At 44.8% G+C, this 24,012-nt stretch overlaps 1 protein-coding gene and 1 long non-coding RNA gene across 2 annotated transcripts in view; both read right to left on the bottom strand.

Annotated features, from left to right (window-relative positions):
* The window catches only part of LOC114906014, a 35,661-nt gene extending 12,554 nt beyond the window's left edge, over window positions 1-23,107 (bottom strand). Inside the window, exons 1-2 of the long non-coding RNA XR_003796364.1 lie at window positions 22,959-23,107; window positions 18,722-18,863 (exon numbers count right to left, since the gene is read on the bottom strand). This is a non-coding gene — a long non-coding RNA (uncharacterized LOC114906014). The remainder of the gene's footprint in view (window positions 1-18,721; window positions 18,864-22,958) is intronic.
* ASB9 (ankyrin repeat and SOCS box containing 9) overlaps window positions 23,107-24,012 on the bottom strand; it is a 285,544-nt gene continuing 284,638 nt past the window's right edge. Inside the window, exon 8 of the mRNA XM_029240453.1 lies at window positions 23,107-23,185. The gene's annotated coding sequence lies outside the window, so the exon portion shown is untranslated. The remainder of the gene's footprint in view (window positions 23,186-24,012) is intronic.

The raw sequence follows: 24,012 nt of genomic DNA on the forward strand, positions 1-24,012 counted from the left end.
GGATATCAGCTCGGTGCTTTGTGACCGCCTAGAGGGGTGGGATAGGGAGGGTGGGAGGGAGGGAGACGCAAGAGGGAAGAGATATGGGAACGTATGTATATGTATAACTGATTCACTTCGTTATACAGCAGAAACTAACACACCATTGGAAAGCAATTATACTCCAATAAAGATGTTAAAAAAAAAAAAGAAATTGCATATAGACACCAGCCCAGGTGGTTCATATGCACATGAAAGTTTAAAAAACACTGATCTGAACAACTCCTTCGTTTTGCTCCAAAGTCCTTTTTCCTAAGGGCCTTCCCATTTTATTTGACTTTCCATCGTTCCCTTGGCTGCAACAGTTTTGGTTAGAAGGTGTTATGCTCTTTTTATGGATTTTGCTAGCTAAAGAGTTTGTGGCCATTTGTAAGTGGGCTACGTATGTATATTCTTTAAAATAAGTTAAACATTTATTGACTGTTCTCTAGGTACTGGGTACTGTGCCGGGCACAGTGTTACAAAGAGGAATAAGATGTGGGCTCTATATCCTCAGGGAATCACAGCCTTCGGATGGGGTGGCCCTGGCCCAGGTCTAACACATGGGGTATCACTTACACAAAAGGAGCTATTTTTGTCATTAAACTTATTCATTGTATACTCTGATAATTAAAAGGATGACACTGACATTTTCCAGCTGGCCGTGAAATCCATAGATTCCAGGTACATTTACCATAAGTAATCCTATACAAACTTGATATATCCTGACAAAAACTTTCCATAGGTAAGGACTCCCCATCAGCAAATACCATCCTGAAGTCCAGCTAGCAAATCTACAAGATTTGCTCAGGTCATTCTCCCGGGGTGTGACCTCAAGGTGGGAAAAGCTGGATTGCAGATCAGCTGTTAACTCTTTCCTTCCCACTTATACAGCTGTGTCATGCTGGGAGCTGGCTAATGAAGCACACTGTTTAGACAGTGTGGGCTTTTCAGAAGCAGAAGGACAGGAGAGGCCAATTTCTAAAAGACTTATGTGGAAAATAGTTGCCCTTATTCTAACGAAACTCATCCTGGAAATGTAGCATCTGAAGCACGGGAGGCATTCAGTAAATATTTGCTGAATGAATGAAAATGTAAATCTGCCTTAGGGGAAACAGCTTAGAGCACTAACCGTAACACATCCCTGCACTGGTCTTGAGGCAATTAACGTTTACCCTCTTCCACACTCGTGAAAGCATACCCCTTGTGCAGGGTTCATCTTGCACAGTAAAAAAGAAAAAAGGCAGGGTATGGCCTGACCTCTATTTGGTTGGGTCTAGTTGTTAGAACTGCTGGTACAATCACTAGTAATAAAATGGCTCTAGGTTTATTCTCATTTCAAAAGTTACTTTGATATTCAGCTTTGCAAAACGAATTCAGATGTTTAATGCTCCACTGAGAATTAATGCATTCGTTTAATGTTCGAAACCCATTAGCTAAACAATTTATTCTGGGGACCAATTATTCAACATTCTGAGGCTCTCCAAAGCACCTATAAAAGACACACCTTAACAGATGCCATTAACAACTTTCTACCCTCTAAGATGGTCCTCGGAAACAGAAAATACTAAATGAATCCTCTCCTAGCAATTGCTCCTATTAAGTATGTTTTCTTTGGGTACTAATTAAATGGATTTTTGTTTTGCTGGATCTGTGAAATTACTCCATTTCTTATTTAGCTCCTTTAGATAGCCCGTAACCCCACTACTTTGTCTCCTTTATTTTCTTTATATCAAAAAGGGATTCCCAGGGACTTCCCTGGTGGTCCAGTGGTAAAGAATCTGCCTTCCAATGAAGGGGATGCAGGCTCGATACCTTGTCGGGAAACTAAGATCCCACATGCTTCGGGGCAACTAAGCTCGGCGTGCCACAGCTATAGAGCCCACGCGCCCTGGAGCTCTCGCGCCACAACTAGTGAAGAGAAAACCCGCACGCCACAACTAGAGAGAAAGCCGCATGCCGCAACTAAGACCCGAGCTGCAACTAAGATCCAAAAAATAAATAAATAAACAATAAAATGTTTTTTAAAAGGGGGGGATTCCTGAATCTAGGGCTAGCTACCAAGTATTGCCAGGACTGGAGAGAAGGGCAGGGCTTTTAGATTATGATTAGAGCCAAGAAATGTCACTGGAAGGCAGATGGGGAAAGAAGAGTTGTTTTGCATACTATAGCAACCCTGCCTGTCACTCGTAAGGAGAGAGTAAAAGGGCAAGTTTGCATCTACAAACAGGTTCTACAAATAGCCACTGAACAAAAGCAGCAACTCCCAGGCTTTGCTGCCAACACAACGATTAGATTCCTTCTTCCCAACGGAGGAAAGTGCTTGGTTGTACTGGAAAGGGCTCTTGGCTCAAAAAGCCCCTTGAGTAGATGGTGGGATGTTCAGGATATTATGTGGGGGACGCGTCTCTCCAGGTTAGGAAATATAGGACCTTTGAAATTCACATGGGTCTGTGCAAATCCAGGCACCTCCCATAAATCCTCAGAATGGTTTTGAACTGTTCAAAACAAGACAGCAGGCCCCAAATGGAACTGCTTATGCTAAGCCTCATGTCACCAAACCAAGACTTAATTACATTTTCGGCTCTCCCAGAAACGGAAACTTAAACAAGTCAATAAGAAAATCACCTGATCAGCAATAGTTAGGTAATCCACCTGATAGGCCCCTGCCATCCCCTGAAGGAAAGGAACCTTGCAATAACCAACCTGCTTTTTTGTCCACAATGACTTCCTTGTTCCTGCTTCCTTCTGCCTATAAAAACTCTTTCTCTTAGTACAGCTCCTCAGAGCTCCTTTCTATCTGCTAGACTGGATGCTGCCCTTCATGAATCGTTGAATAAAGCCAGTAAGATCTTTCAAATATACTCACTTGAATTGTTTTTTAACAGAACTCAAAACAAGGCAAAGATCACACAATGACAAAGAATAAAGATACAGGACAAAATAAAAACAAATTGTGACTTATGTTATATGATTTTTTGACACTTTAAAAACGTTAACTATCAATCATCAAAAAAACAAAATTAAAAAGAACTGTCACTGGGGCTTCCCTGGTGGCGCAGTGGTTAAGAATCCGCCTGCCAATGCAGAGGACACGGGTTCAAACCCTGGTCCAAATCCCACATGCCGCGGAACAACTAAGCCCGTGTGCCACAACTACTGAGCCTGCGCTCTAGAGCCCGCGAGCCACAACTACTGAGCCCATGTGCCACAACTACCGAAGCCCGCACGCCTAGAGCCCTCGCTCTGCAACAAGAGAAGCCACCGCAGTGAGAAGCCTGCGCACAGCAACGAAGAGTAGCCCCCACTCACGGCAACTAGAGAAAGCCTGCGCAGCAATGAAGACCCAATGCAGCCAAAAATAAATAAATACAAAAAAAAAAGAACTGTCACTGGGTATTAACAAGCAGCATAAACACAATTGTAGCACAGTCTATGACATGTTGTAGACACTCCGTGTTTCCATGGCCGTTCTAGCACTGGGGCCCTTTCATTTTTTATTCATTATAGCCAAGATCTCAAAACTTGAATTACTTTTCTGGTTCTTTAGTTAACGGACCATAAATAATGATACATCTCAAGTCTCTGTAGAAACTACTCAACTCCGCTGTCATAGAGAGAAAGCACCTGAAGGGGAGCAGAACATGCCGCCCCAAAATGTGCCTCTTTGGCCTGAGGATTATTTTGAGCCGATTTTCTTTTTTTTCTTTTTTTTTGGTACGCGGGCTTCTCACTGCCGTGGCCTCTCCCGCCGCGGAGCACAGGCTCCGGACGCGCAGGCCCAGCGGCCATGGCTCACGGGCCCAGCCACTCCGCGGCATGTGGGATCTTCCCAGACCGGGGCACGAACCCGTGTCCCCTGCACCAGCAGGCGGACTCTCAACCACTGCGCCACCAGGGAAGCCCTAACTGATTATTTTTAAGAAACAAAATATTCAGCAGACACAGGAGACTCTCCAGAAACATGGTAGAAGCTACCCTTTTGTAAAGGACATTTACATTTTTAAGGGAAATCTCTATTTGTTAACATCTCCCTCTGTACCAGGAAGAGAAGGATGACACTAAATCTCCAGAAACTCTTCTCCATGGAGAAGGCACCCACTTAAATCTGCATAACCTGACCCTTGGTGACCATGCTTCATTTCCTGCTAACCTTCCATAACTGGCTCCCTCCCCTCTCCAACATCTGTCTTCTGTCTTTAACTAAACAGAAAACATTTAAAGTGGTGGCTTGGGGCCATTTCAGGGACTCTTACTCAATTTTTCTGGGTCTCTCCCATATATACAGGAGGTATACGTTATTATTAAACTGTCTTTGATTACAAGGTTCCCAGCTGAGAACTCAGAAGGATACAGGGAAAAAATGATTGTTTCCCTCTACACAGCTATATCTAAGTGTGTGACCTCACTATGATGCAATAAAACTTTCTTTACAAAAACAAGCAGGAGGCCACATTTATTTATTTGTTTGGGGTTTCTTTTGGGGTTTTGTTTTTTGTTTCTGGCCGCGCGCGCAGCATGCAGGATCTTAGTTCCCCGACCAGGGACTGAACCCATGCCCCCGGAAGTGGAAGTGCAGAGTCTTAATCACTGGACTGCCAGGGAAGTCCCAGGAGGCCAAATTCAGCTTATGGCCAGTAGTTTGTCACCCCCTGAGGTGGAATTTCTTCCTCACTTATCTTCGTCACCCCGAGGTGGAATTTCTTCCTCACTTATCTTCGAGTATTCCACTGCCTAATCCATCCTTCTGCCCACCTCCAATGTTCTTTCCCTACAACCTGTCCTCCTCACTGCTAGCAGAATGATCTTCCTGAAATGTCAACCTGTGATGGAATTTTTCACAGAGATATGGATATCAAACATCTTCTTCCTCCCACTTACTATGTCATACAGTTCTAGTCTTTAGTTTAGTACATGGCAACCCAGAAAAACAAATACATCACCTAGCCTCCTTCACAGTAAAGCGTAAATACGTAGCAAGTCCTGGCCAATGAACTGTATGTAGAACTATGGTGGGGGATTTCAAGGAAGACTCCTGAAAAATTAGGAAGTGGTTCACTGACCTGGAGGGGAGATGTGATGGGTGGAATGTCAGCAACTATCATGAGGATAGAAGTCAAGCAGTGAAAAAGACAAATAAACAGAGTTCCTGGTGTTTTGTGGTAAGGAACTGCCATTCTAGTCTAGACTGCATATTGCTGTCTTTTCTCTATGTGAGAGCGGTAAAGATATATCTCGCTTAAGCAAATGTTGTTTTGGATTTTTTGTATGTACAAACACAACACCAACTGATATATTAATGATGTGTCATTCTAGGCTAGTCATAGGAGGGCTTTCCGTTGCAAGTAACAAAAAAAAAAAAAACAAATAGTACCTGGAGGAAGCGTCTCCTGACTTCGGTTCCACAGTCCAACAGATCAAGGCTCACCTAACACTGGCCTTTCTCCCATAGTCAAGATGGCTGCCACAGCTCCAGGAATACCACCTCATTAAAGGCAGAAAGAAACAGCCAAGGGACCTGCCGGCACCACGTTATTTTAATCAGGAAAGCAGTAGCTTTCGTAAAGATCTCCACTGAGGTGCTCTGCCCTTCCTCCAGCAGCAAGGGAGTCTGGTAAAGTCAATACTGAGCTACGTGCACATCTACCTGGCACCTATGGCAAAGGCAGGCAGGAGTGCCTGGGGATACTAGTTTAGCCAACCTCCAGTGCCTAAAAACCTTGTAATCGTTACCTGTATCCCTCAGGATAAAGGCTCAATAAAAAATTCAGCCTTCCTATGTCTTAGAAGTGCTTCTCAGGCTCTACTGAGAATCCCCTGGGGTTCTTATCAAAACACAGATTCTGAATCAGCCGATCCGGGGGTAGGGCCTGAAAGTCTGCATTTCCAAAAAGTTCCCAGGTGATGCCAGTGCTACTGGTCCTTGGCACCATACCTGGCATAGCAAGGGCTGACAAGGACTTCATGATCTGATGCCTGCATTACTTCTACAGCATCATCTTTTTTGTCTCTTCCCCTTCTACTCTCAACTCCAGCCATGTTTTACTTTCAGTTCCCTGGAAGAGTGCTGACTAACTGCTGACTGCCTCGCATGCAGTACCCTCTGCCTGAAACTCACTCCCTGCCTCCTCTGCTTCATCCTGTGAATTGTTAGTCATGCATTGGGTCCTGCTGGACATCACTTCCTCCAGAAAGGTTCTCTGAATGCCACTACCCTCCCCTCAGAGGTGGAATTTCTTCCTCACTTATCTTTGGATCCCCAGTGCCCAACCCAATGCCTGGTACACTGTGGATTGTTGAACAAATACATGTTGAATTAATGAATCAATGAATGAATCAAAGAAATGATGTATTATCTACAAGACAAATGCTGTATTTCAGCGGGAGTCTTCATAGCCAGCTTTCTGGTGGGTAACAGCTATAAATTACCATACCAAAAAAACAAAACAAACAAAATTATCATGCTTTTCCAAAGGCATGTATTCCTTTTAAAAATTAAATAGAAGTCACCAACAAAACCACTAAAGCTAACCTAAATCATCTCATTTATATATTTTTATAAATTTATTTTATTATTATTATTTTTTTAGCCGCATTGGGTCTTCGTTGCTGCACGCAGACTTTTCTCTGGTTGCAGTGTGCGGGCTTCTCATTGCGGTGGCTTCTCCTGTTGCAGAGCACAGGCTCTAGGGAGCAGGCTTCAGTGGTTGTGGCATGCGGGTTCAGCAGTTGTGGCTCGCGGGCTCTAGAGCACAGGCTCAGTAGTTGTGGCGCACGGGCTTAGTTGCTCCGGGGCCTGTGGGATCTTCTCGGACCGGGGCTCAAGCCCATGTTCCCTGCACTGGCAGGCGGATTCTTAACCACTGAGCCACCAGGGAAGCCCTAAATCATCTAATTTAAAGGTGACGAAATGTTGAACATGATATAAAGACTTGAGAACAATTTCTTACTATGCTGCAATTACTTGATCCAATGCATTTTTTCTTAGTTGAACTTGCTCCAAATGAGTACTACTGAGGACTGAAGCCAGTCTACTGGTCATTACTCATCCATATGAGATAAGTACAGAAATGGAGAGTAAGCATTTGGAAACCTTTTTGCCAACTTCATAGAGTAATTTTGTTTCATTTGAATCTAACCATTAAAAGACTGTTTGTATTTTACGTCCTTTTGTTACTTTACTTTTTTTAAGTAATTCATTTTTATCGTGTTTCAGAATGTCTTGGTTCACAATGGATTGGAAATGTTTTCAAAACCGGTTTTCTCTGCAGATCATTTGGGGGCCACTTCGAAGTTTTCTCATCTGGGTCAGATCTAAAGCAGTGGTTCTCAACTTGGGGGTCACCCTGCCTCCCAGGGAACACCAGTCAATATCTGTAGACATTGCTGATCCTCACAACTGCAGAGAAGGGGCAGGTTCTACTAGCATGTAGTGGGGAGAGACCAGGGACGCTGTTCAACGGCATCCCACAATGCACAGGACAGAGGGCCCCCCGCCCCCCAAGAATGACCCAGCCCCAAATGTCAGTAGTGTGAGGTTGAGAAACCCTGATCTAAAGATCTAAACCCACAATCTGAAGCCAGTTTAGGGCCCAAGACGTTTTTTTCCCTGTGCCTCTTCTCAGCTGGTGAGTTGCTTCTTCCCATCAGAACCACCACCGGAAAAGTCACACGCCCACAGGGTTAGATTTGATAATACTATTCTGTCCTTCTTCTTCTTTGTGTCAAAGATTCTTCCCTCTTCCTGACACCCTTGATTCCTTCGAGGCAGAGCAAAAAGAGAAGCACAGTCATGATTTTGCTGCAACAGGGCCTCGTGACTCTTTTCCCCTCTCATCGGTGTTTTTTTGGGTTTTTTGTTTTTTGACAGCTGGCTCTTTGGTTTCTCAATCTTGCACTTAGAATGGGTGCGAGCGCTAATGTGAACGCAATGCTTAGATGTTCATGTTACACAGAATTCTCTGCTGACCCTTCTGGCAACCATCTCGAACAGGACTAAATGAAAACTCTTTTCTTGTTGGACTTGCAGTTGCTGTTTAAGCTTCGTTGAATGTAACTTTCCGAACACGTGTCAATAGGCTCTCACAAGTTTTGCTGAAGAAAAATAGGAAGCGATGGATCTAAAGCTGTTCATGCTTATTTGCACTGCTCCGAGAAATCATTTCACTTCAGAGAGTTTTCATTCAATGACCTGATCCTTTTTTCACCCTGGCAGGGTCAGTGACTCTGGCGATAAACATGCTCATTGGCAACTGGGCCAATGCATGTGAACAACTCAACCTAACAGACTTCCTGAAGTTCTTGGAAATGAGGTCTTTGCAATCTTTACTGAAGCTCTTCTTAAAAATAATCTGCCCTCTGCTATTGCCTGGTATTTTTTTTTTTAATAAAGAACATGGTTGATTTTACTTTGTTGATTTATTAAAATGCTGCTTATAAAGCTTATATTCCATAATAAGAGTTCTGACTGGGATGCTATAATAATAAGAACTAATACTTTGGGAGAGCTCACTATGTGTGGGTTACAGTGCTAAGCACTTTAAATGTATCATCTCACTTAATCATTGTGACCAGCCTACACAATACGTACTATCATTGTTCCCTCTTTACCGTTGAAGAAAGTGAGGCACACAGAGATGACAACAGTTGGCCAAGCTTATAAAAGTAGTGAGCGACCGGGCTAAGATTCCAAGCCAAGCGCAATGGATCCAAAACTGCGATTCTACCCATCTCCCCTGTCTTGCAACGTGAGAGTCACTTAAACAAGAAATGCCAGTAGAATAAGAAATTGGAAGGCATGATTTGTGTGCTCTCAGGCTGGTCATGAGAAGCACCATGAAGAAACTAATGTAAATAAGTTCCGTACCTTCAGGAAATGCATCTTACCCATCCTTGTTTCTCCCACAGGCTTGTTGGGTACCATAAGAGTGCCTCTCACAGAATGAGCGGCCAGTCAGTACTGCGAGCGTTGCCCCACACTAGAAGCTGGTCACTCACATCCTTGCTCTCCACTCACTCCATCTTCACCCCTCTGTAATTTGCAAGTCTGGTCTGGAACCAGTAGCTACGAAACCGGTCATTCTCTCCCCGGGCACAGCCTGAGGACAACGCATGAGCCACAGTCACGCATCTGTGCTACGCTCTGTCACTATCTCTAGCTGCCTGTCCATCCTCAGCAGGGGTCCTGGAAGCTGATGTTCAAAGTAGGTTAAAAGACAAAATCTTGAGCACCTTTGCTGTTCAGCCGTGGGATGGGAAGTCTCAGGCCCCTTTCCGCAGAAGAGGGGAGGGATGCTGCACAATGGTTAGGATTGCCTCCCCTCTGTCCTGGTGAGCTTTTCATTCCTTCAAGTCAACGTATCTAAAGTTTTTTGGGTTTGTTTTTTTGGTCTTTATTTTACTTATTTAAATTTTTTTTAAATTTTATATTGGACTACAGTTGATTAACAATGCTGTGTTAGTTTCAGGTGTACAGCAAAGTGATTCAGTTATACATACACATGTATCGATTCTTTTTCAGATTCTTTTCCCATTTAGGTCATTACAGAGTACTGAGCAGAGCTCTCTGTGCTGTACAGTAGTTCCTTGTTGGTTACCCATTTAAAATATAGCAGTGTGGGGCTTCCCTGGTGGCGCAGTGGTTGGGAGTCCGCCTGTCGATGCAGGGGACGCGGGTTCGTGCCCCGGTCCAGGAAGATCCCACGTGCCGCGGAGCGGCTGGGCCCGTGAGCCGTGGCCGCTGAGCCTGCGCGTCCGGAGCCTGTGCTCCGCAACGGGAGAGGCCACAGCAGTGAGAGGCCCGCGTAACGCAAAAATAAAAAAAAAAAAAAAAAAAAAAACTGAGTAAAATATAGCAGTGTGTACATGTCAATTAAAGTTTCTTCCTCTCTTCTCCTTCATGTCGCCAGGACTATTTGTAGCTTAGCAGTCTCAAAATTAAAATCACAGATCAGAATGAGACCAAAGAGTGAGAATTACTTTTCAATGCCTCCCAGGACAGCCTGGGAACTTGCAGAAATGCAGATTCTCAGATCCCACCCGAGACCTACTGAATCAGACCCACTAAGGGTGGAGGCCTGCAATCTCTGTTTTTAATGTTCTCCTGGGGATTCTGGCATGCATTCATGATTCTCAACCCCGACTGCATATTAAAAATCACCTTGGGAGTTTTAAAAGTCTCAAATTCCAGGCTACATGACAGACTAATTAGACTTTCTGGGGCTGAGACATATGCGTAAGAATCTCTTAAAGCTCTCCAGGTAATTCCAATATGGAGCCGAGGTTCAGAACCAGTGGGTTTGCACAGGGTTCCTCAACTGTGACAACAGTGACATTCTGAGGCAGATCATTCTTTATTGTCGGGGCTCTTCTGTTCGTTGTAGGATGTTTAGGAGCATCCCAGGGCTCTGTGCAACAGCACCCCTCTCTCAGCTGTTACAGCCAAAAGTATATCCAGACATTAGCAAACGCCCCTGGTGGAGGAATGGGTGTGGGGGCAAAAATCACCCCCCGCTGGCAATCACTGGGTTAGAGGTCATCATTCTCTCTGCAAGAACGATTACAGGCCAATGCACAACAAAATTATCTGCAGGGCTTATTTAAAAAGCAGATTATTAAGCCCCAGCAGGCCTCCTGAATCAGAATCCTCCAGGAAATCAGGCAGCTTGAGCGTCTGAAATTCTCAAGTACCTTCAAGGTGGAGTACGACTGAACTGAGTATTTCTTCTTAAAGGCAGATTGAATTTGACGTCGGTGCTTAGGAAAGCAAAATTCGGCGTGTTTGGAATCCTTGCTCTTGATCACAGGTGGAAGTGAATTGATTTATGTTTCTTCCAAACATTCCAGCTTAGCCAGACAGAACTACTTGGAGAGTTTAGCTATCTCTCTGACGTGCACTGAGATAAAGTAAAACTCAAAAACTTCCATCTGGGCTTCCCTGGTGGTGCAATGGTTAAGAATCCACCTGCCAATGAAGGGGACACGGGTTTGAGCCCTGGACCAGGAACATCCCACACGCTGTGGAACAACTAAGCCCGTGCGCCACAACTACTGAGTCTGCGTTCCAGAGCCCGTGAGCCACAACTACTGAGCCCCCGAGCCACTACTACTGAGCCTGAGTGCCACAGCTACTGAAGCCCGCACGCCTAGAGCCCGTGCTCCGCAACAAGAGAAGCCACCGCAATGAGAAGCCTGCACACCGCAACCAAGAGTAGCCCCGCTCACCGCAACTAGAGGAAAGCCCACGCACAGCAATGAAGACCCAACGCAGCCAAAATTAAATAAATAAATTTATTAAAAAAATAGAATTTCCATCTAGTGACAGTAGTGTCGTTTTGTGTAAATGAGTATTTCAGCATCTGCACAGTAACTTTTTATAGAGATTCTTGACTGTTAAAGGACGTTTACTGTGAATGTCGATTCAGACATCTTGAAAGTCACAAATTACAGGGCGAGAGGAGTTTGCAACATTGATTCCAGTTTACTTAAGGGTATGAACAGCACTGATGACCATTTTTCTTAACAATTCTGGTCCTGGGTGTTCTCTTTATGGATGCTATCACCCCCTTAATTAATTTTTTAATATGTTTGGAGAGCTTCTCGGCCACGTTCCAAGCACGCATCTACTTCTGATTACTTTTGCTCTGTCCATTGACTGTGGGAGCATGAAACATGCTTCTTGGTTTAATAAGAGTTGGCTGGGCCTCATCCTCCAGCTTCTGCCCATAATGTCACTTGGAATCATTCCTTCATTCACTCACTATGCAGGGATAACTGTAATAACAAATAGATGCTTTTGGCGGAGCTTCAGACCTCTGACAAAGGCGTCATTTTTCTTTGGAAATTACCAAAGACTTTACAAATGAGGCAGCATTTAGGCTGGCCTTACAGGATGAGCGAGAATTCATCAAGCAGCCAATAGAGGTCTTTTTCGAAGATAAATCTTACATCGTAGAGTAGATGAGAATCTGTTTTTGTGTCTCAAAGAGTCCATAGTACCGTGGCCTGAAACTAAGGGTGCCATTTTCCCAACGATTAAAGTCTCTTATAGGTACATTTAGAAACATAATTTCTCCCAAAGAAGAAAACAAACTGGAGAATGAAATATTCCATAATTTGAAGTGTTACAAAACCAGACAACAGGCCCCAAATGAAGTGGCTTATGCTAAACTCCACATCACCAACCCAAGAGTTAATTACAGTTTTCGTTCTCCCCAAAATGGAATCTTAAACCAGTCAATCAGGAATCACCGATCTGCACTAGTTAGGTCATCTGCCCGAAAGGAAAGTCACCTCGCAGTAACCAGCCTGCTTTTTTCCCCTACGTAACTTCCTTGTTTCCACTCCCTTCTTTCTGTAAGAGTCATTTTTTCATTTTGTACAGCTCCTCAGAGTTTTCTATCTGCTAAATTGGACGCTCAGTTTGAATCATTGTTGCTTAAATAAACTCAAATTCTTTAATAAGCCTCAGTTTATCTTTTAAGAGTTCGAACACAGTCATGTAAAATTTCAAATTAGGCCAGAAAAACCCCAAATAAAACCAAACCCACCAAAAAGGCCATACATGACTCAGAAATTCATTTCATTCCAGCCCAGTGATTCTCAGCTGGGGGCGACTGTGATCCCTAGGGAACATCTGGTAATGTCCGGAGACGCTGTGTGCATTCACACCTGTGGAATGTGTAGATCCTAGAGACGCTGCTAAACATCCTCCGGTACAGAGAAGAGCCCCACCAGCCCCCATACGAAGAGCGCTCCAATCCAAACGGTCAACAGTGCCGAGGATGAGAAACTCGGTTCTACCCCACACCGTGTGGCAAAGGGGACATTTATTTAAACTGCCGTGCTTGGTCGAATGGAAATCAGTCCGGCTCTGCTCTTTGTTCCTTAGACGGTTTAAATGATGACATGTAAAATTTACCTTGTTCCGCCCTCACGGCTGCACAGTTCCATCTATAAACAGGGTCCTCGTGAACTTAGGACACTGCACACTCATGTGAACTTAATAATTTGAGTTGAGGGAAAATAAGAATCCAAGAGTGGGGGGAGAGCATCGTGACTCCAAGGCTGGGGGCCCATCAATGTTGGCGCAACGTAAGTATTTATGAAAGTACATTCCACCGCGGGTGCATGTGACTAGAAGAGAATTGTTTCATGCGGCTGTAAGAAGAAGCAAAGTTTTCTAAACACAGCCTGTATTATTTGAAATGAGTAGCCTTACATTTGTGCCAGGTAGAAAGAGCGCAAGAATTTCATATTCAGTCAGCAAACGTGCAAAGAACGGGGGTGGGGGGGACAACAAGAGTGTCTCTGTCTAAAACTCTATTTTTCCGTTTAGTAGTCACTAACCACATGTGGCTGTTGAGTACTTAGAATGTGGTGAGTCCAGCTTAGATGTGCTATAAATATAAAATACATACTGGCTTTCAAAGACTTAGTCCAGAAACAAGAATGCAAAATATCTCAATAATATTCAGTTTGATTACAAGTTGAAGTAATTTTTCAATATACTGGGTTAAATAAAATATATTATTAAAATTACTTTGGCCTACTTTTTAATGGGGCTACTAGAAAATTTTTAATTTTGTATATATAGATATAAATATATAATATACTAATATATTATGTATTTCTATTGGACAGCACTGTTCTAAAAGCACACATTTCTTCCTGCTGTTGTTTTTAGATCCTATTGTGATGCTGCTCCTGAAAACTCTGAGAGTTCAGATTTCTAACAGGTGTGTCCTTCAATCACCAGGCCACTGGTTCTCAACCCTGGTTGCACATGGAAATCACGTTGGAGACCTGTTAAAAATTACTGATGCTTGGACATCCATCGGCAAAAACAAAGCAACAAAACTCTAGACCTAAATCCCACATCTTATACAAAAATTGACTCAAAATGGATCAACAGATTTCAATGTAAAATGTCAAACTATAAACTTGTAGAAGAAAACATAGGGGAAGAGCTTCAGGATCTAGGGCTAGGCAGCAAGTTCTTAGACTTTATGCCGTAAGCACCATCCATAAAGGGAAAAATGGATAAACTGGACTCATGAAAATTAAAAGCTTTTGTTCTGCGAAAGCCCACTGAAGAAGACAAACTACAGACTGGGAGAAAATACTGGCAAACCGCATATCTATCTAGACTACCCAGAGAAGACTCAAACTCAACAGTAAAAATACAAATCATCTCATGAGAATATGGGCAAAAGACATGAACAGATATTTCACTGAAGGAGGCTACAGAGACGGCAAATCAGCACATGAAAAGACACCCAACATCATCAGCCATTAGCGAAATGCATAAAACCACTGCACTGGAATCTGCAATGATCTCAATACAGATTTCAAATTTAAAAAGTACTACCACCCCCCTTCCCATCCTCCCACTCCTCTAGACTCTGATTTAAGTGGTCTAGAGTATGGCGTGGGCATTGAGAGTTTAAAATCTCCCCTCGTGATTTTAACGTGTGGCTAAGGGTAAGGACAATTCTTCGGGGATGAAGAATGTAGCTTAATAGGAATTGATAAAATAGAGCCTGAAGGGAGGTGAGGGAAGGCACTGACTTGGAGCTTTCTGATTGAGGGTTATCTTCACACTGAGTCCCCGAATAAGAGAACGCGGCTTGTTCTCAGGATGTTTTATGTTCCAGCATTAATGTCTAGCCAGAGACACAGCTATTTCTAGCCACTGGAAAGAACAGGATTTCGGCAAACTGACCAGGTGGGATTAAATTGTGATGCCTTCTTATATTCTCTCACCTTCTGAAACCGAGCGGGGCCCTGTGAGGCTCCCAGGCATGGAGGCCTCTTTTTGGTCCCCCTTTCTTGTAGGCAAGACTCCAGCCTCCATGACCTTCCCTGAGTTCCAAAGGGCAGATGTGAACAGTTGCTAATCAAGGGATGAGCAGCCAGGAAAACACCTGAGGCGAGAGTAAAGGGGCCTGAGAAGCTCATCAAGCTTAGGAGACCCACCACCTGAGACCCTGCACACACCCTCATCTTGTCAGCAACCCCACCCTTGGGAAGCATTGCTATAAAACTCCTCCTCAAATCCTCCTGGGTTGGGACACAGTTTTTCGAGGCAGGAGCCTGCTGTGTCCCCCTTTGCCTGGCAAAGCAATAAAGCCATCCTTTACTACTTCACCCAAACCTCTGTCTCCAAGATTCGATGTGGCACCGGTGTACAGAGAGGCTGTACTCTTTGGCACGAAGATTATTTTGAGAGACAGCAGGCACAGGAGAAGTTCTGAAGACAGAGTAGAAGTTACCTTCTTGTAAGGGGCATTTACATTTACAAGGGAAGTCTCTATTTGTAAGGGGGTCTCCCTCTGTCTACCAGGAAGAGAAAGATGACTAAATCACCAGAAACTCATCAATGGAGAAGGCACTGCCTTAGTAACAAAACTTACCCTTGTTTACCGTGCTTTTCCTGGTCACCTCCCATAACTGGACTCCCTCTCCCACCACTTTTCTTTTGTCTTTAGCGGAAGGTGGTATTTAAGGTGGTGACTTAGGCCATCTCGAGGCCACCTCAAGGAGTTACTCATCTTCCTTGGGTATTTCCCATGTATACATGAGGTATACATGTCAATAAACTTCTCTTGGTATTTCTCTTGTTCATCTTTTATCACAGGGTCTCAGCTAAGAACTCGGAAGGGTTGAGGGAAATTATTTTTCCTCCCCTACAGCAAGGAAATTTGAGGATCACTGTTTTAGGCCACTGGCTCTCAACCTTGCCTGCAAGTTGGAATGACTTATGGGACCTTTTCAGTATCCTGAAGCCTGATAGCCAACGACCCTGATTTAATTGCTCTGGGGTGCGGTCAGGTCAGCTGGAGTTTTAAAGCTCCCCGAGGGCTTCTAACATGGAGTCAAGATCGAAAACCACTAGTTTAGGTATTCATCTTCGCTTATCCTCAACAACGACATCGTTACAGAGCAGGACCTTGTGGAGCTCCTGGGCACGAAAGCCCTTCCGTGTCCCCCATTTCTTGATTACAGGCAATAGGCTTCATTCAGCCCCCCTAACCTTCCCTGAGCTCCTAAGGGCAGGTTCAAACAGATGCTAATTAGGGAAGGGAGGGGATGCGGAGACAAAGGAGAAGCAGTCAAAAGAAACAACAGTGCCGCCTTGGGGCAGGGTCCTGGTTCCCCTCAAGGGACACACATAACAATACCTTTGAGCTGTTTTGCAGATACTGAAATCCCGCCAGGTGGGAGAAGTTAACCGCATGCTGCCCACAAGCACGTAGACCCCAGACCAGCTGGAACCAGAAGGTTGATGATGCTGACGCCCACTTACCTCCCCACCAGCCAATCAGAAGAACGTCCACGAGCTGATCACGCCCTCTGTGAACCATTACTATCAAACTCCTCCTCCTACTACCCCCTCCAGGTCGGGACACACAGTTTTGAGGGCACGGGACCGCTGTGGCCCCCTTTGCCCGGCAAAGCCATAAAGCTATTCTTTTCTACTTCACCCAAAACTCTACCTCCAAGATTTAATTCGGTGTTGGGGTACAGAGGCTGGATTTGGCTTCAACATCAGCTGTGTTTTGGCACACAGGATTCAAGAGTGAATGCTTTCATAGGTAGGAGAAAACTTTACAGGCTGGGGGGCGGGAGAGAACCCTGTCTGTTTCTCCAAAATCACTGATTACTTTACCTGTTTTTAAGGCTGGGCAAGTTTTGCCACTTAGCCTCATTACCAGGGCATAGCACAATATCTCCTTTCCCTTTTGAAATGGAGTCACCTCTCCTGAGCTCACAAGACCCTTCCCAACCACCCATGCAATGGCCATGTAAATTGCCTAAGTCAGTGGTTCTCAATTTGCTGCGTTTTAGAATCTCCTGGAGACTTTTAAAAAATACCAATGCCTGGCCCCCACCCACAGATGGTCTGATGTAACTGGTCTGGGGTGCAACCTGGGCTTTGGGTTTTTGTTTTGTTTTTTTTTTTTTTTGCCGTGCCGCAAGGCTTGTGGGATCTTCATTCCCCAACCAGGGATTGAACCCAGGCCCTCGACAGTGGGAACGTGGAGTCCTAACCACTGGACCGCCAGGGAATTCCCAGGGCCTTGGGATTTTTAAGAGTCTCCACGGATCCTAAGGTTCAGCTAAGTTTGAAAACAACTGATCCAACTGAGATTTGATTTAGTGTTGGGAAACTGACTTTGCACCAAAAGATCCTACCAAAAATAGTCAACAAGGTAAGCAGGCATGCAGAATGTGTCGTATGTTCAAGCTAATGACTCCTAAACAATGTGGTGAAGCGTTCATAAACGCAACAGAGAATGCTTGTAGGTGAATCATTCCTGGGAACACCGTATTCCAAATCTAAATCGCCCCCTCCCACAGCTAAGAGCCCTACAGTGTATCAGAGTCTCTGGCATGATCTATGCAGAGTTCACGTGCATGCCCAGTTCTACAGATGTGAAGGCAAAGTAGTTCTTCTGCAAAACAGTGACTCTCAACTCATCAACTCTCTACCTCCTGGTGGGCCAATGTTATACCAACATCAAGTGCAAATTAAAGATAAACTAATTTAAGTCCTAACTGCCTCTACCTCATCTCCCGAGGGGGGCTGGTGTTTGTGATCACACCTCCAAAGCGGTGTGCCACCTGCGGACTGTCATTTTCATCAGACGTGCCTAATGACACAGCTTCATTTTGAAGCTATCCGCCGGCATTCACTCCTAGGTTCCACAGTAGTGGAAGACATTTTCCCCAGTTAAAATATCCTCTCTGCCCCTTTTCAGAGGACACTTTCAGTTTCCAGATGAGCATCCGAGAGGAGGTGCCACCCCTGGCAGCAATCTTTAGGGAGATTTGGAAGAGAAGTTTAACTAAATGTCATAAGAGAGAATCGGGTGTTTTGCACTGTGGTTAAAAGTCCACCCTCTGCCTGCAAGGGATGAATGCCAGAAGATGAGTCACACCGAGTGGGATGTGAATGTGAATAGCAAGGAACAGCATGTAACAGGGGCCTTCTGAACCATGGCTAAAGGCAGACAAGTGGGATGAAATCTTGCTGCCTCAGATTTTCTTGGGCTGAGCGATCTGGAAGCAAACACACAGAACATCTGGGAGACACTGTGGTGGTTCCGCCCAGCTGAGCCCCCTGGAAGCTCTCACCACATGCAGATGGAGATGTGGACTCGAGAAAAATGCGGGTAAGAAGGAAAGTGTTACTTCTAAACTTCCCACTGGTTTGACATGGCCCTCTTCCCACACAAAGGGCAGTCAGTCCTGGGGTAAACAGATGACTCAACCAGGGAACAGAATGACTCTGTTAGGTTCAGCCGGGAAGCTCAGGAGATTCTGCTGGCAAACCTGTGTCTCCAGGTTACAGCCAGAAATAGAGAGACGAGAAGCAATTGCATTTCATGAAGCCCACTGGCTTTTCCGTACTGAGTTTCAAATTCCAGTACAATTAAAAATCTATACAAGTGGTTCTCGCACTTCAGCGTGCATCAGAATCCCCTGGAGAGCCTGTTAAGATGCACCCCCAGTGTCTCAGTGTTTCTGGTTCTGCAGGTCTGTGCTAGAGCCTGAGAATTTGCATCTCTAACAAGCCCCCAGAAGATGCTGATGGCCCAGGGATCATACTCTGCGAGCCACTGCTCTGAGGACAACTCTGGGTATTTTTTAACCACAAAGGATGACTTACACATGACTCTGAGCGCTTACACCCAAGTACCTCTTTCTTTGTAGATATCTGGGACCCCAGTAGGTCAAGTGAGCACAGGATTTGGAGTCACGTGGAAGATGCTGACTGTGGATGCCCGTGATGTGACTGGTGCGACAGCAACTTCTGGTTTCATAAACAAAACAGCAGCTGACTGCAAAACAAGAAAAATAACATTAAAAAACTGCTGGGAGCATAACGGGAAATACCAAACCCCGCATGCAGAATGCAGAGTGTGTGTGGGACTGGGGAAGGACTCAGAAGATGAAGGGATGTTATTTTGTGGATGAGATGCTCATCTTTTATATGGAAGACAGAGCAGCCTTGAGGGATGCAGCAGGAGGGTTCTGGTTATTTATTTACTAATTTCATGATTATTGATGCCTGCAGGGTGCACAGGGTGGTGCTGAGTTACACATCTGAAAGAATATCATAGTTGGGAGGTTTGTGATGTTGGGATATGGTGCCAGTGGAAGTGGAGTTCATCTTCCCTGAAGATTTAAATTTGGGACTTGACCACTGTTTATTGGTCAGCCAGAGCTGGTTTTAGTCAGACTGGCCTAGATGCAGGAGAATGGATTTAATGATGTCTCAAGTGCTATTTCTTCTTTAGGTAAAGAAAGCATGTAATGGAAAGTCAGTGCTTCAAGGGGAAGCTATGCTATGTCTATAGCTCACTTTTCCCCATGATCTCATTCTGAGTCTATGAAAGCCATTTAACAACTCTGTAAGCTGGAGATAACTGAGAGCAAAACAATTATTGCCTATAGAAATGCAATGGAGGGTCCATCAACTTCCCTCCCCCACAGGAAGAAGGAAGAAGCTGGTTTGAGCTCTACCATTCAGCAATACCATTCTGATGCTCACCACCTGGAGTTAGGGTGGACTCAGGCTAAGGGCACGGTCCCCAACAAGACTGCCCTCGTTTCAGATGCCAGCTGCAAGTCTGGGGGTCCTCAAGCTACCAGCGCTTCTGACTAACTGGCTACAAATTCAGGGAGGCCCACTACTCCTTCATGTTTGAGAATTCATGAGAATGACTCATGGAACTCGGGAAACCTCTATACCTAAGATTACAGTTTTATGATAAAGGATACAAATGAGGACCAGTCAAATGAAGAGACATATAGGGTGAGGTCCGAGAGGGTCTCAAACACAGAGCTACTGTGTCCTCTTCCCGTGGAATCAGGGCATGTCATACTCAGCACATGTGTGTTCACTCACCAGGAAGCTCGCTGGAGCCTGGTGTCCTGAGTTTTTACTGGGGTCTCATGACATAGGCATGATTAATTGGATAATTGGCTACATGACTGGACTCAATATCCAGTCCCCCTCCTCTCCCTGAAGGTCCAGCTGACATCACCTGGCTCAAAGCCCCAACCCTCTAATCACCAGGTTGTGTAACAGGGAAGAGCCAATTCTGACTGCATATTGGATCTGTTTCTTTGACTGGAACCTTTGCTTCTCGTTGCTTTTGTTATTATAATCACTGTCTATAGCTGCAAGCATACATAATAGCCTGTCACAGGGAACCCTGCCCCTCTGCCTGCCTGTTAAACCAAAAGGCCTTTGTTCAACTCACACAGAGACATTTTGACCCTGCCCACCTGTGAATGGCTGCAGAAAAGAAAAAAATTAACACATCCCCTCCTAGTTTGCAAGATAAACGGCCTTTTTACTTTACTTCCCCACCTCCTCCCCCTCTGTTCTATAAAAGAAACTGACGTCCAGACCCCAATAAGATGATTTTGGGGGGACCCTAGTCCGCCATCTTCTCGATCTGCCGGCTTTCCGAATAAAGTCGCTATTCCTTGTCTCAGCACCTCGTCTCTCCATTTATTGGCCTGTCGTGCAGCGAGCAGAGCGAGCCTGGATTCGGTAACGGTTGGTCTAATCACATGAGACGTCTCCTTAGCATAAACCCAGTTGTGGTCCAAGGACCCACCGTGAATAACAGATGCTTCTATCACTCAGGAAATTCCAAGGATTAAAATTTCCCTCCCAGGAACTATGGGGAGTCAGTCGCCATTTGCATATTCATTTTAATATTCTTGATCCATAAACGTGTCTGTTTTTCAGATGGATGGTTTAAGTGGTTACAACATCACGGGGTTCCTTTGTTTTTAGTTTTAAAACTTAGGTATCTGTAGCGGGAGGATACTTGGAACTGATCTTGGATCACCCCACCATTCTGTGGTTAAGAACCCAAGGCCAAGAGATAAGTGACATGCCCTGGGGCCTCACAGCCAGGTGGAGCTGACCTCGGTGTTACCGAGACCAAGCTCGCTCTGCCCGCAACATGACAGGCCAATAAATCAGAGACGAGGTGTTGAGACAAAGAAGACGACTTTATCCTGAAAGCCGGCAGACCGAGAAGATGACAGACTACAGTCTCAAAATAACCGTCTTATCAGGGTTTGGATGCCAGTTTCTTTTATAGCAGAGAGGGGGAGGAGATGAGGAAGTAAAGTAAAAAGGCTATAAGATTTGCAAATATCCCCTGGAATAGCCAGCCTCGGGGAGGGGATGTGTTAATTTCTTCTTGCCTGTAGCCATTCACAGGTGGACAGGGTCCGGATGTTTCCCTGAACAAAGGCACTCTGGTTTAACATTCAGGCAGAGGGGCAGGGTTCTCCGAGGCAGGCCACTATGTCCAGACAGTATCCTTTTAGTGAACAAAAGCAATGGGAAGCACAGGTTAAAGTAAAAGAAACAGATCCAACATGTAGTCAGATTTGTCTCTTCCCTGTTACACTGGGATTGGAATTTCTGCTTCCAGACTCAGACTCTAAGTTGTGTTCGTAGAAGGGAAAAATAATTTTCCCTCTGTCCTTCTAGGTATTGATTCTTGGCTGACAGCCCCGTAATAAACGACAGATTAACAGGATAAAAAGAAACAGCAGTTTAACAGCATGTATACACCTCCTGTATACATGGGAGAGACCCAGCCAAACTGAGTATCTCCCCCAAAGGACCCAAGCCACCACTTTAAATACCATCTTCAGCTAAAGACAGAAGATGTCGGGTTGAGGGGAGTGGGTTAAGGGGAGGTTTTCAGGCAAAGCACCGTAAACAAGGGTAAAGCTGTAATGCAGATTTAAATTGATGCCTTCACCACTGATAGAGTTTCTAGAGATTTAAGAGACACCTTTCTCTTCCTGGTACAGACAGGGAGACACCTTAACAAATGGAGATTTCCCTTATAAATGTTAACGTCTCTAATAAAAGGGTAACTTCTACTCTGTTTTCAGAGCTTCTCCTGTGTCAGCTGTTTCTTAACAATGATCAGCTCAAAGTAATCCTTATGCCAAAGAGGCGTATTTGGGGGTGGCATATTCTGCTCTCCATTTTCCTCATAAACAAAGTGTTCCCGTCTCTACCCTTCCCCAGACTCCCTGAAGAGAGCACCGCCCAAGGCCTGATGTACTCCAGTTAGGAACTCTCTGCTCGTCCTGTCTGACTCTTCCTTTAGATCAAGAACTTGTAACCTAGCAGGACCCCATGGGGGCCTTCCCCCACGTCCTCTGCCTTAGCTCCTCTCTGAAGTACCTAGAAAATAGCATTTGATGCACATTCCCTGAGTTGTTTTGCAGATGTAAAAGAACCCTCCCCCTCTCCAACAAATGGAAGAACTACTTGACGACCAGGAGCACAGAGCCCCAGGCCTCCCGGAGCCTAAGGACTGATCATGTTAACCCCTGTGACACCACCCTGCTACTGCACCATCAGCCAATCAGAGAACTGTGCACAAGCTGATCACAGACCCTGCGACACCACCCCTCACCTGGCTTTTAAAAGTGCTTTGCCGAAACCCTTCGGGGAGCTCAGGGCTTTTTAGGGCATAAGTCACCTGTCTCCTTGCAACAAACCTCTCTCTGCTCCAAACTCCTACGTTTCAGTTTGTTTGGCGTCACTGTGTCTCTCGGACGCACGTTAACAAACTCCTTGGGGGTGAGTGTGGGACCTCGTCCCAATTGGCATCTACATTACCTAAGACAATTGCACTGGCACGTGGAATGTACTTAAAACTGTTTACAAATACATAAATGATACTTAATACAAAAGCACATAAGTGAATAATAGCAAACAATAATGATTAACATTCATAGGACATTGGCTATCTGCATGCAAATAGCTTTCCTTGCACTAACACATTTAAAACTCACATCAACTCCACAGATTAGGTACCATTATTATTATCGCTACTTTACAGTTGAGAAAACTGGTTCACAAAGTTTGAAAAACTTACAGGAGACGGAAGATGGCAGAGCATGGTCTGTTTGCTTCTCGAGTTGAACTCAACCTCTAGCCCAGCAGTTCTCAAACTTGAGTGTTCATCAGGGTCAGCTGGAGGGCTTGTTAAAACACCTGGGGTGGGTTGTGGAATTTACATTTCTAGCAAGTTCTCAAGGGATAATGACGATGCAGGCTTAGAGTCCACAGGTGAACTACTGCTCTAGGCTTTGCCCGCCAACCCTGAATAAAAATAAACACAAGGCAACACAATCTAAGAAGAAATACAGGCCAAGTTTTATACACAGCGAGCGATCTTCTTGTACATTTTACATTTTTCCCAAGCAGACAGGAGCAACCCAGGTTTACTCTTTCATTGTTTTTTAAGCATATGATGGGACTGGGGCGGAGCGTGAAATTAAAGGAAGGGATGTCTTCTAGTGTTATTAGGATCTTTCAAGAAATGGGAAAAATGCCAGTAACCTATTTCTGTGCAGATTTCAAACCTGAAATACAGGACTGCCTTCAAATCAGAACATTATATCAATTATGTGTTCTGAGAAAATGATACAGAGGAACAGAAAAAAATTTGAAACTCTTTTTCTTCTATCCAAGCCTGTGCCAAACAGGAAGAAGGTGCTGGTGGCGGTCGTGGGTACCTGCAGTGGCCTTTAAGGGAAAAAATAGTCATTGTTTATCAGCCCAAGCCTTTTGTAACATAGCCCCCAGCTGTGACATCGTGGTCAGCTGCCGCTCTGCTGACCACGGTCTACACAATACCCCTAGTCTTTTTCAATTTCAGGTGAATGGATCTGGACTGTTGGATTAGCTATCAGACACGCACTGGAACAATTCTTTAAACAAGCGCCCACACTGACCAAGGAGGAATCTTTGGAGAGGAAGAGTGGGCCGTTTAAAGTGGTGGTTCTCGAACTTCACTGCAAAATGGCATCACTTGGGAAGCTTTTATAAATCCAAAGCCCGGGCCCTAGCCCAGACCTATTACAATATAATCTCTGCAGGTGGATTCAAGCATTAGCATTTTTTTTTTTTTTTTTTTTTTTTTTTTT

Source organism: Monodon monoceros, unplaced genomic scaffold (genome assembly GCF_005190385.1).
Source record: "Monodon monoceros isolate NGI ecotype Baffin Bay Population unplaced genomic scaffold, NGI_Narwhal_1 Super_Scaffold_22, whole genome shotgun sequence".
Classification (NCBI taxonomy): Eukaryota; Metazoa; Chordata; class Mammalia; order Artiodactyla; family Monodontidae; genus Monodon; species Monodon monoceros.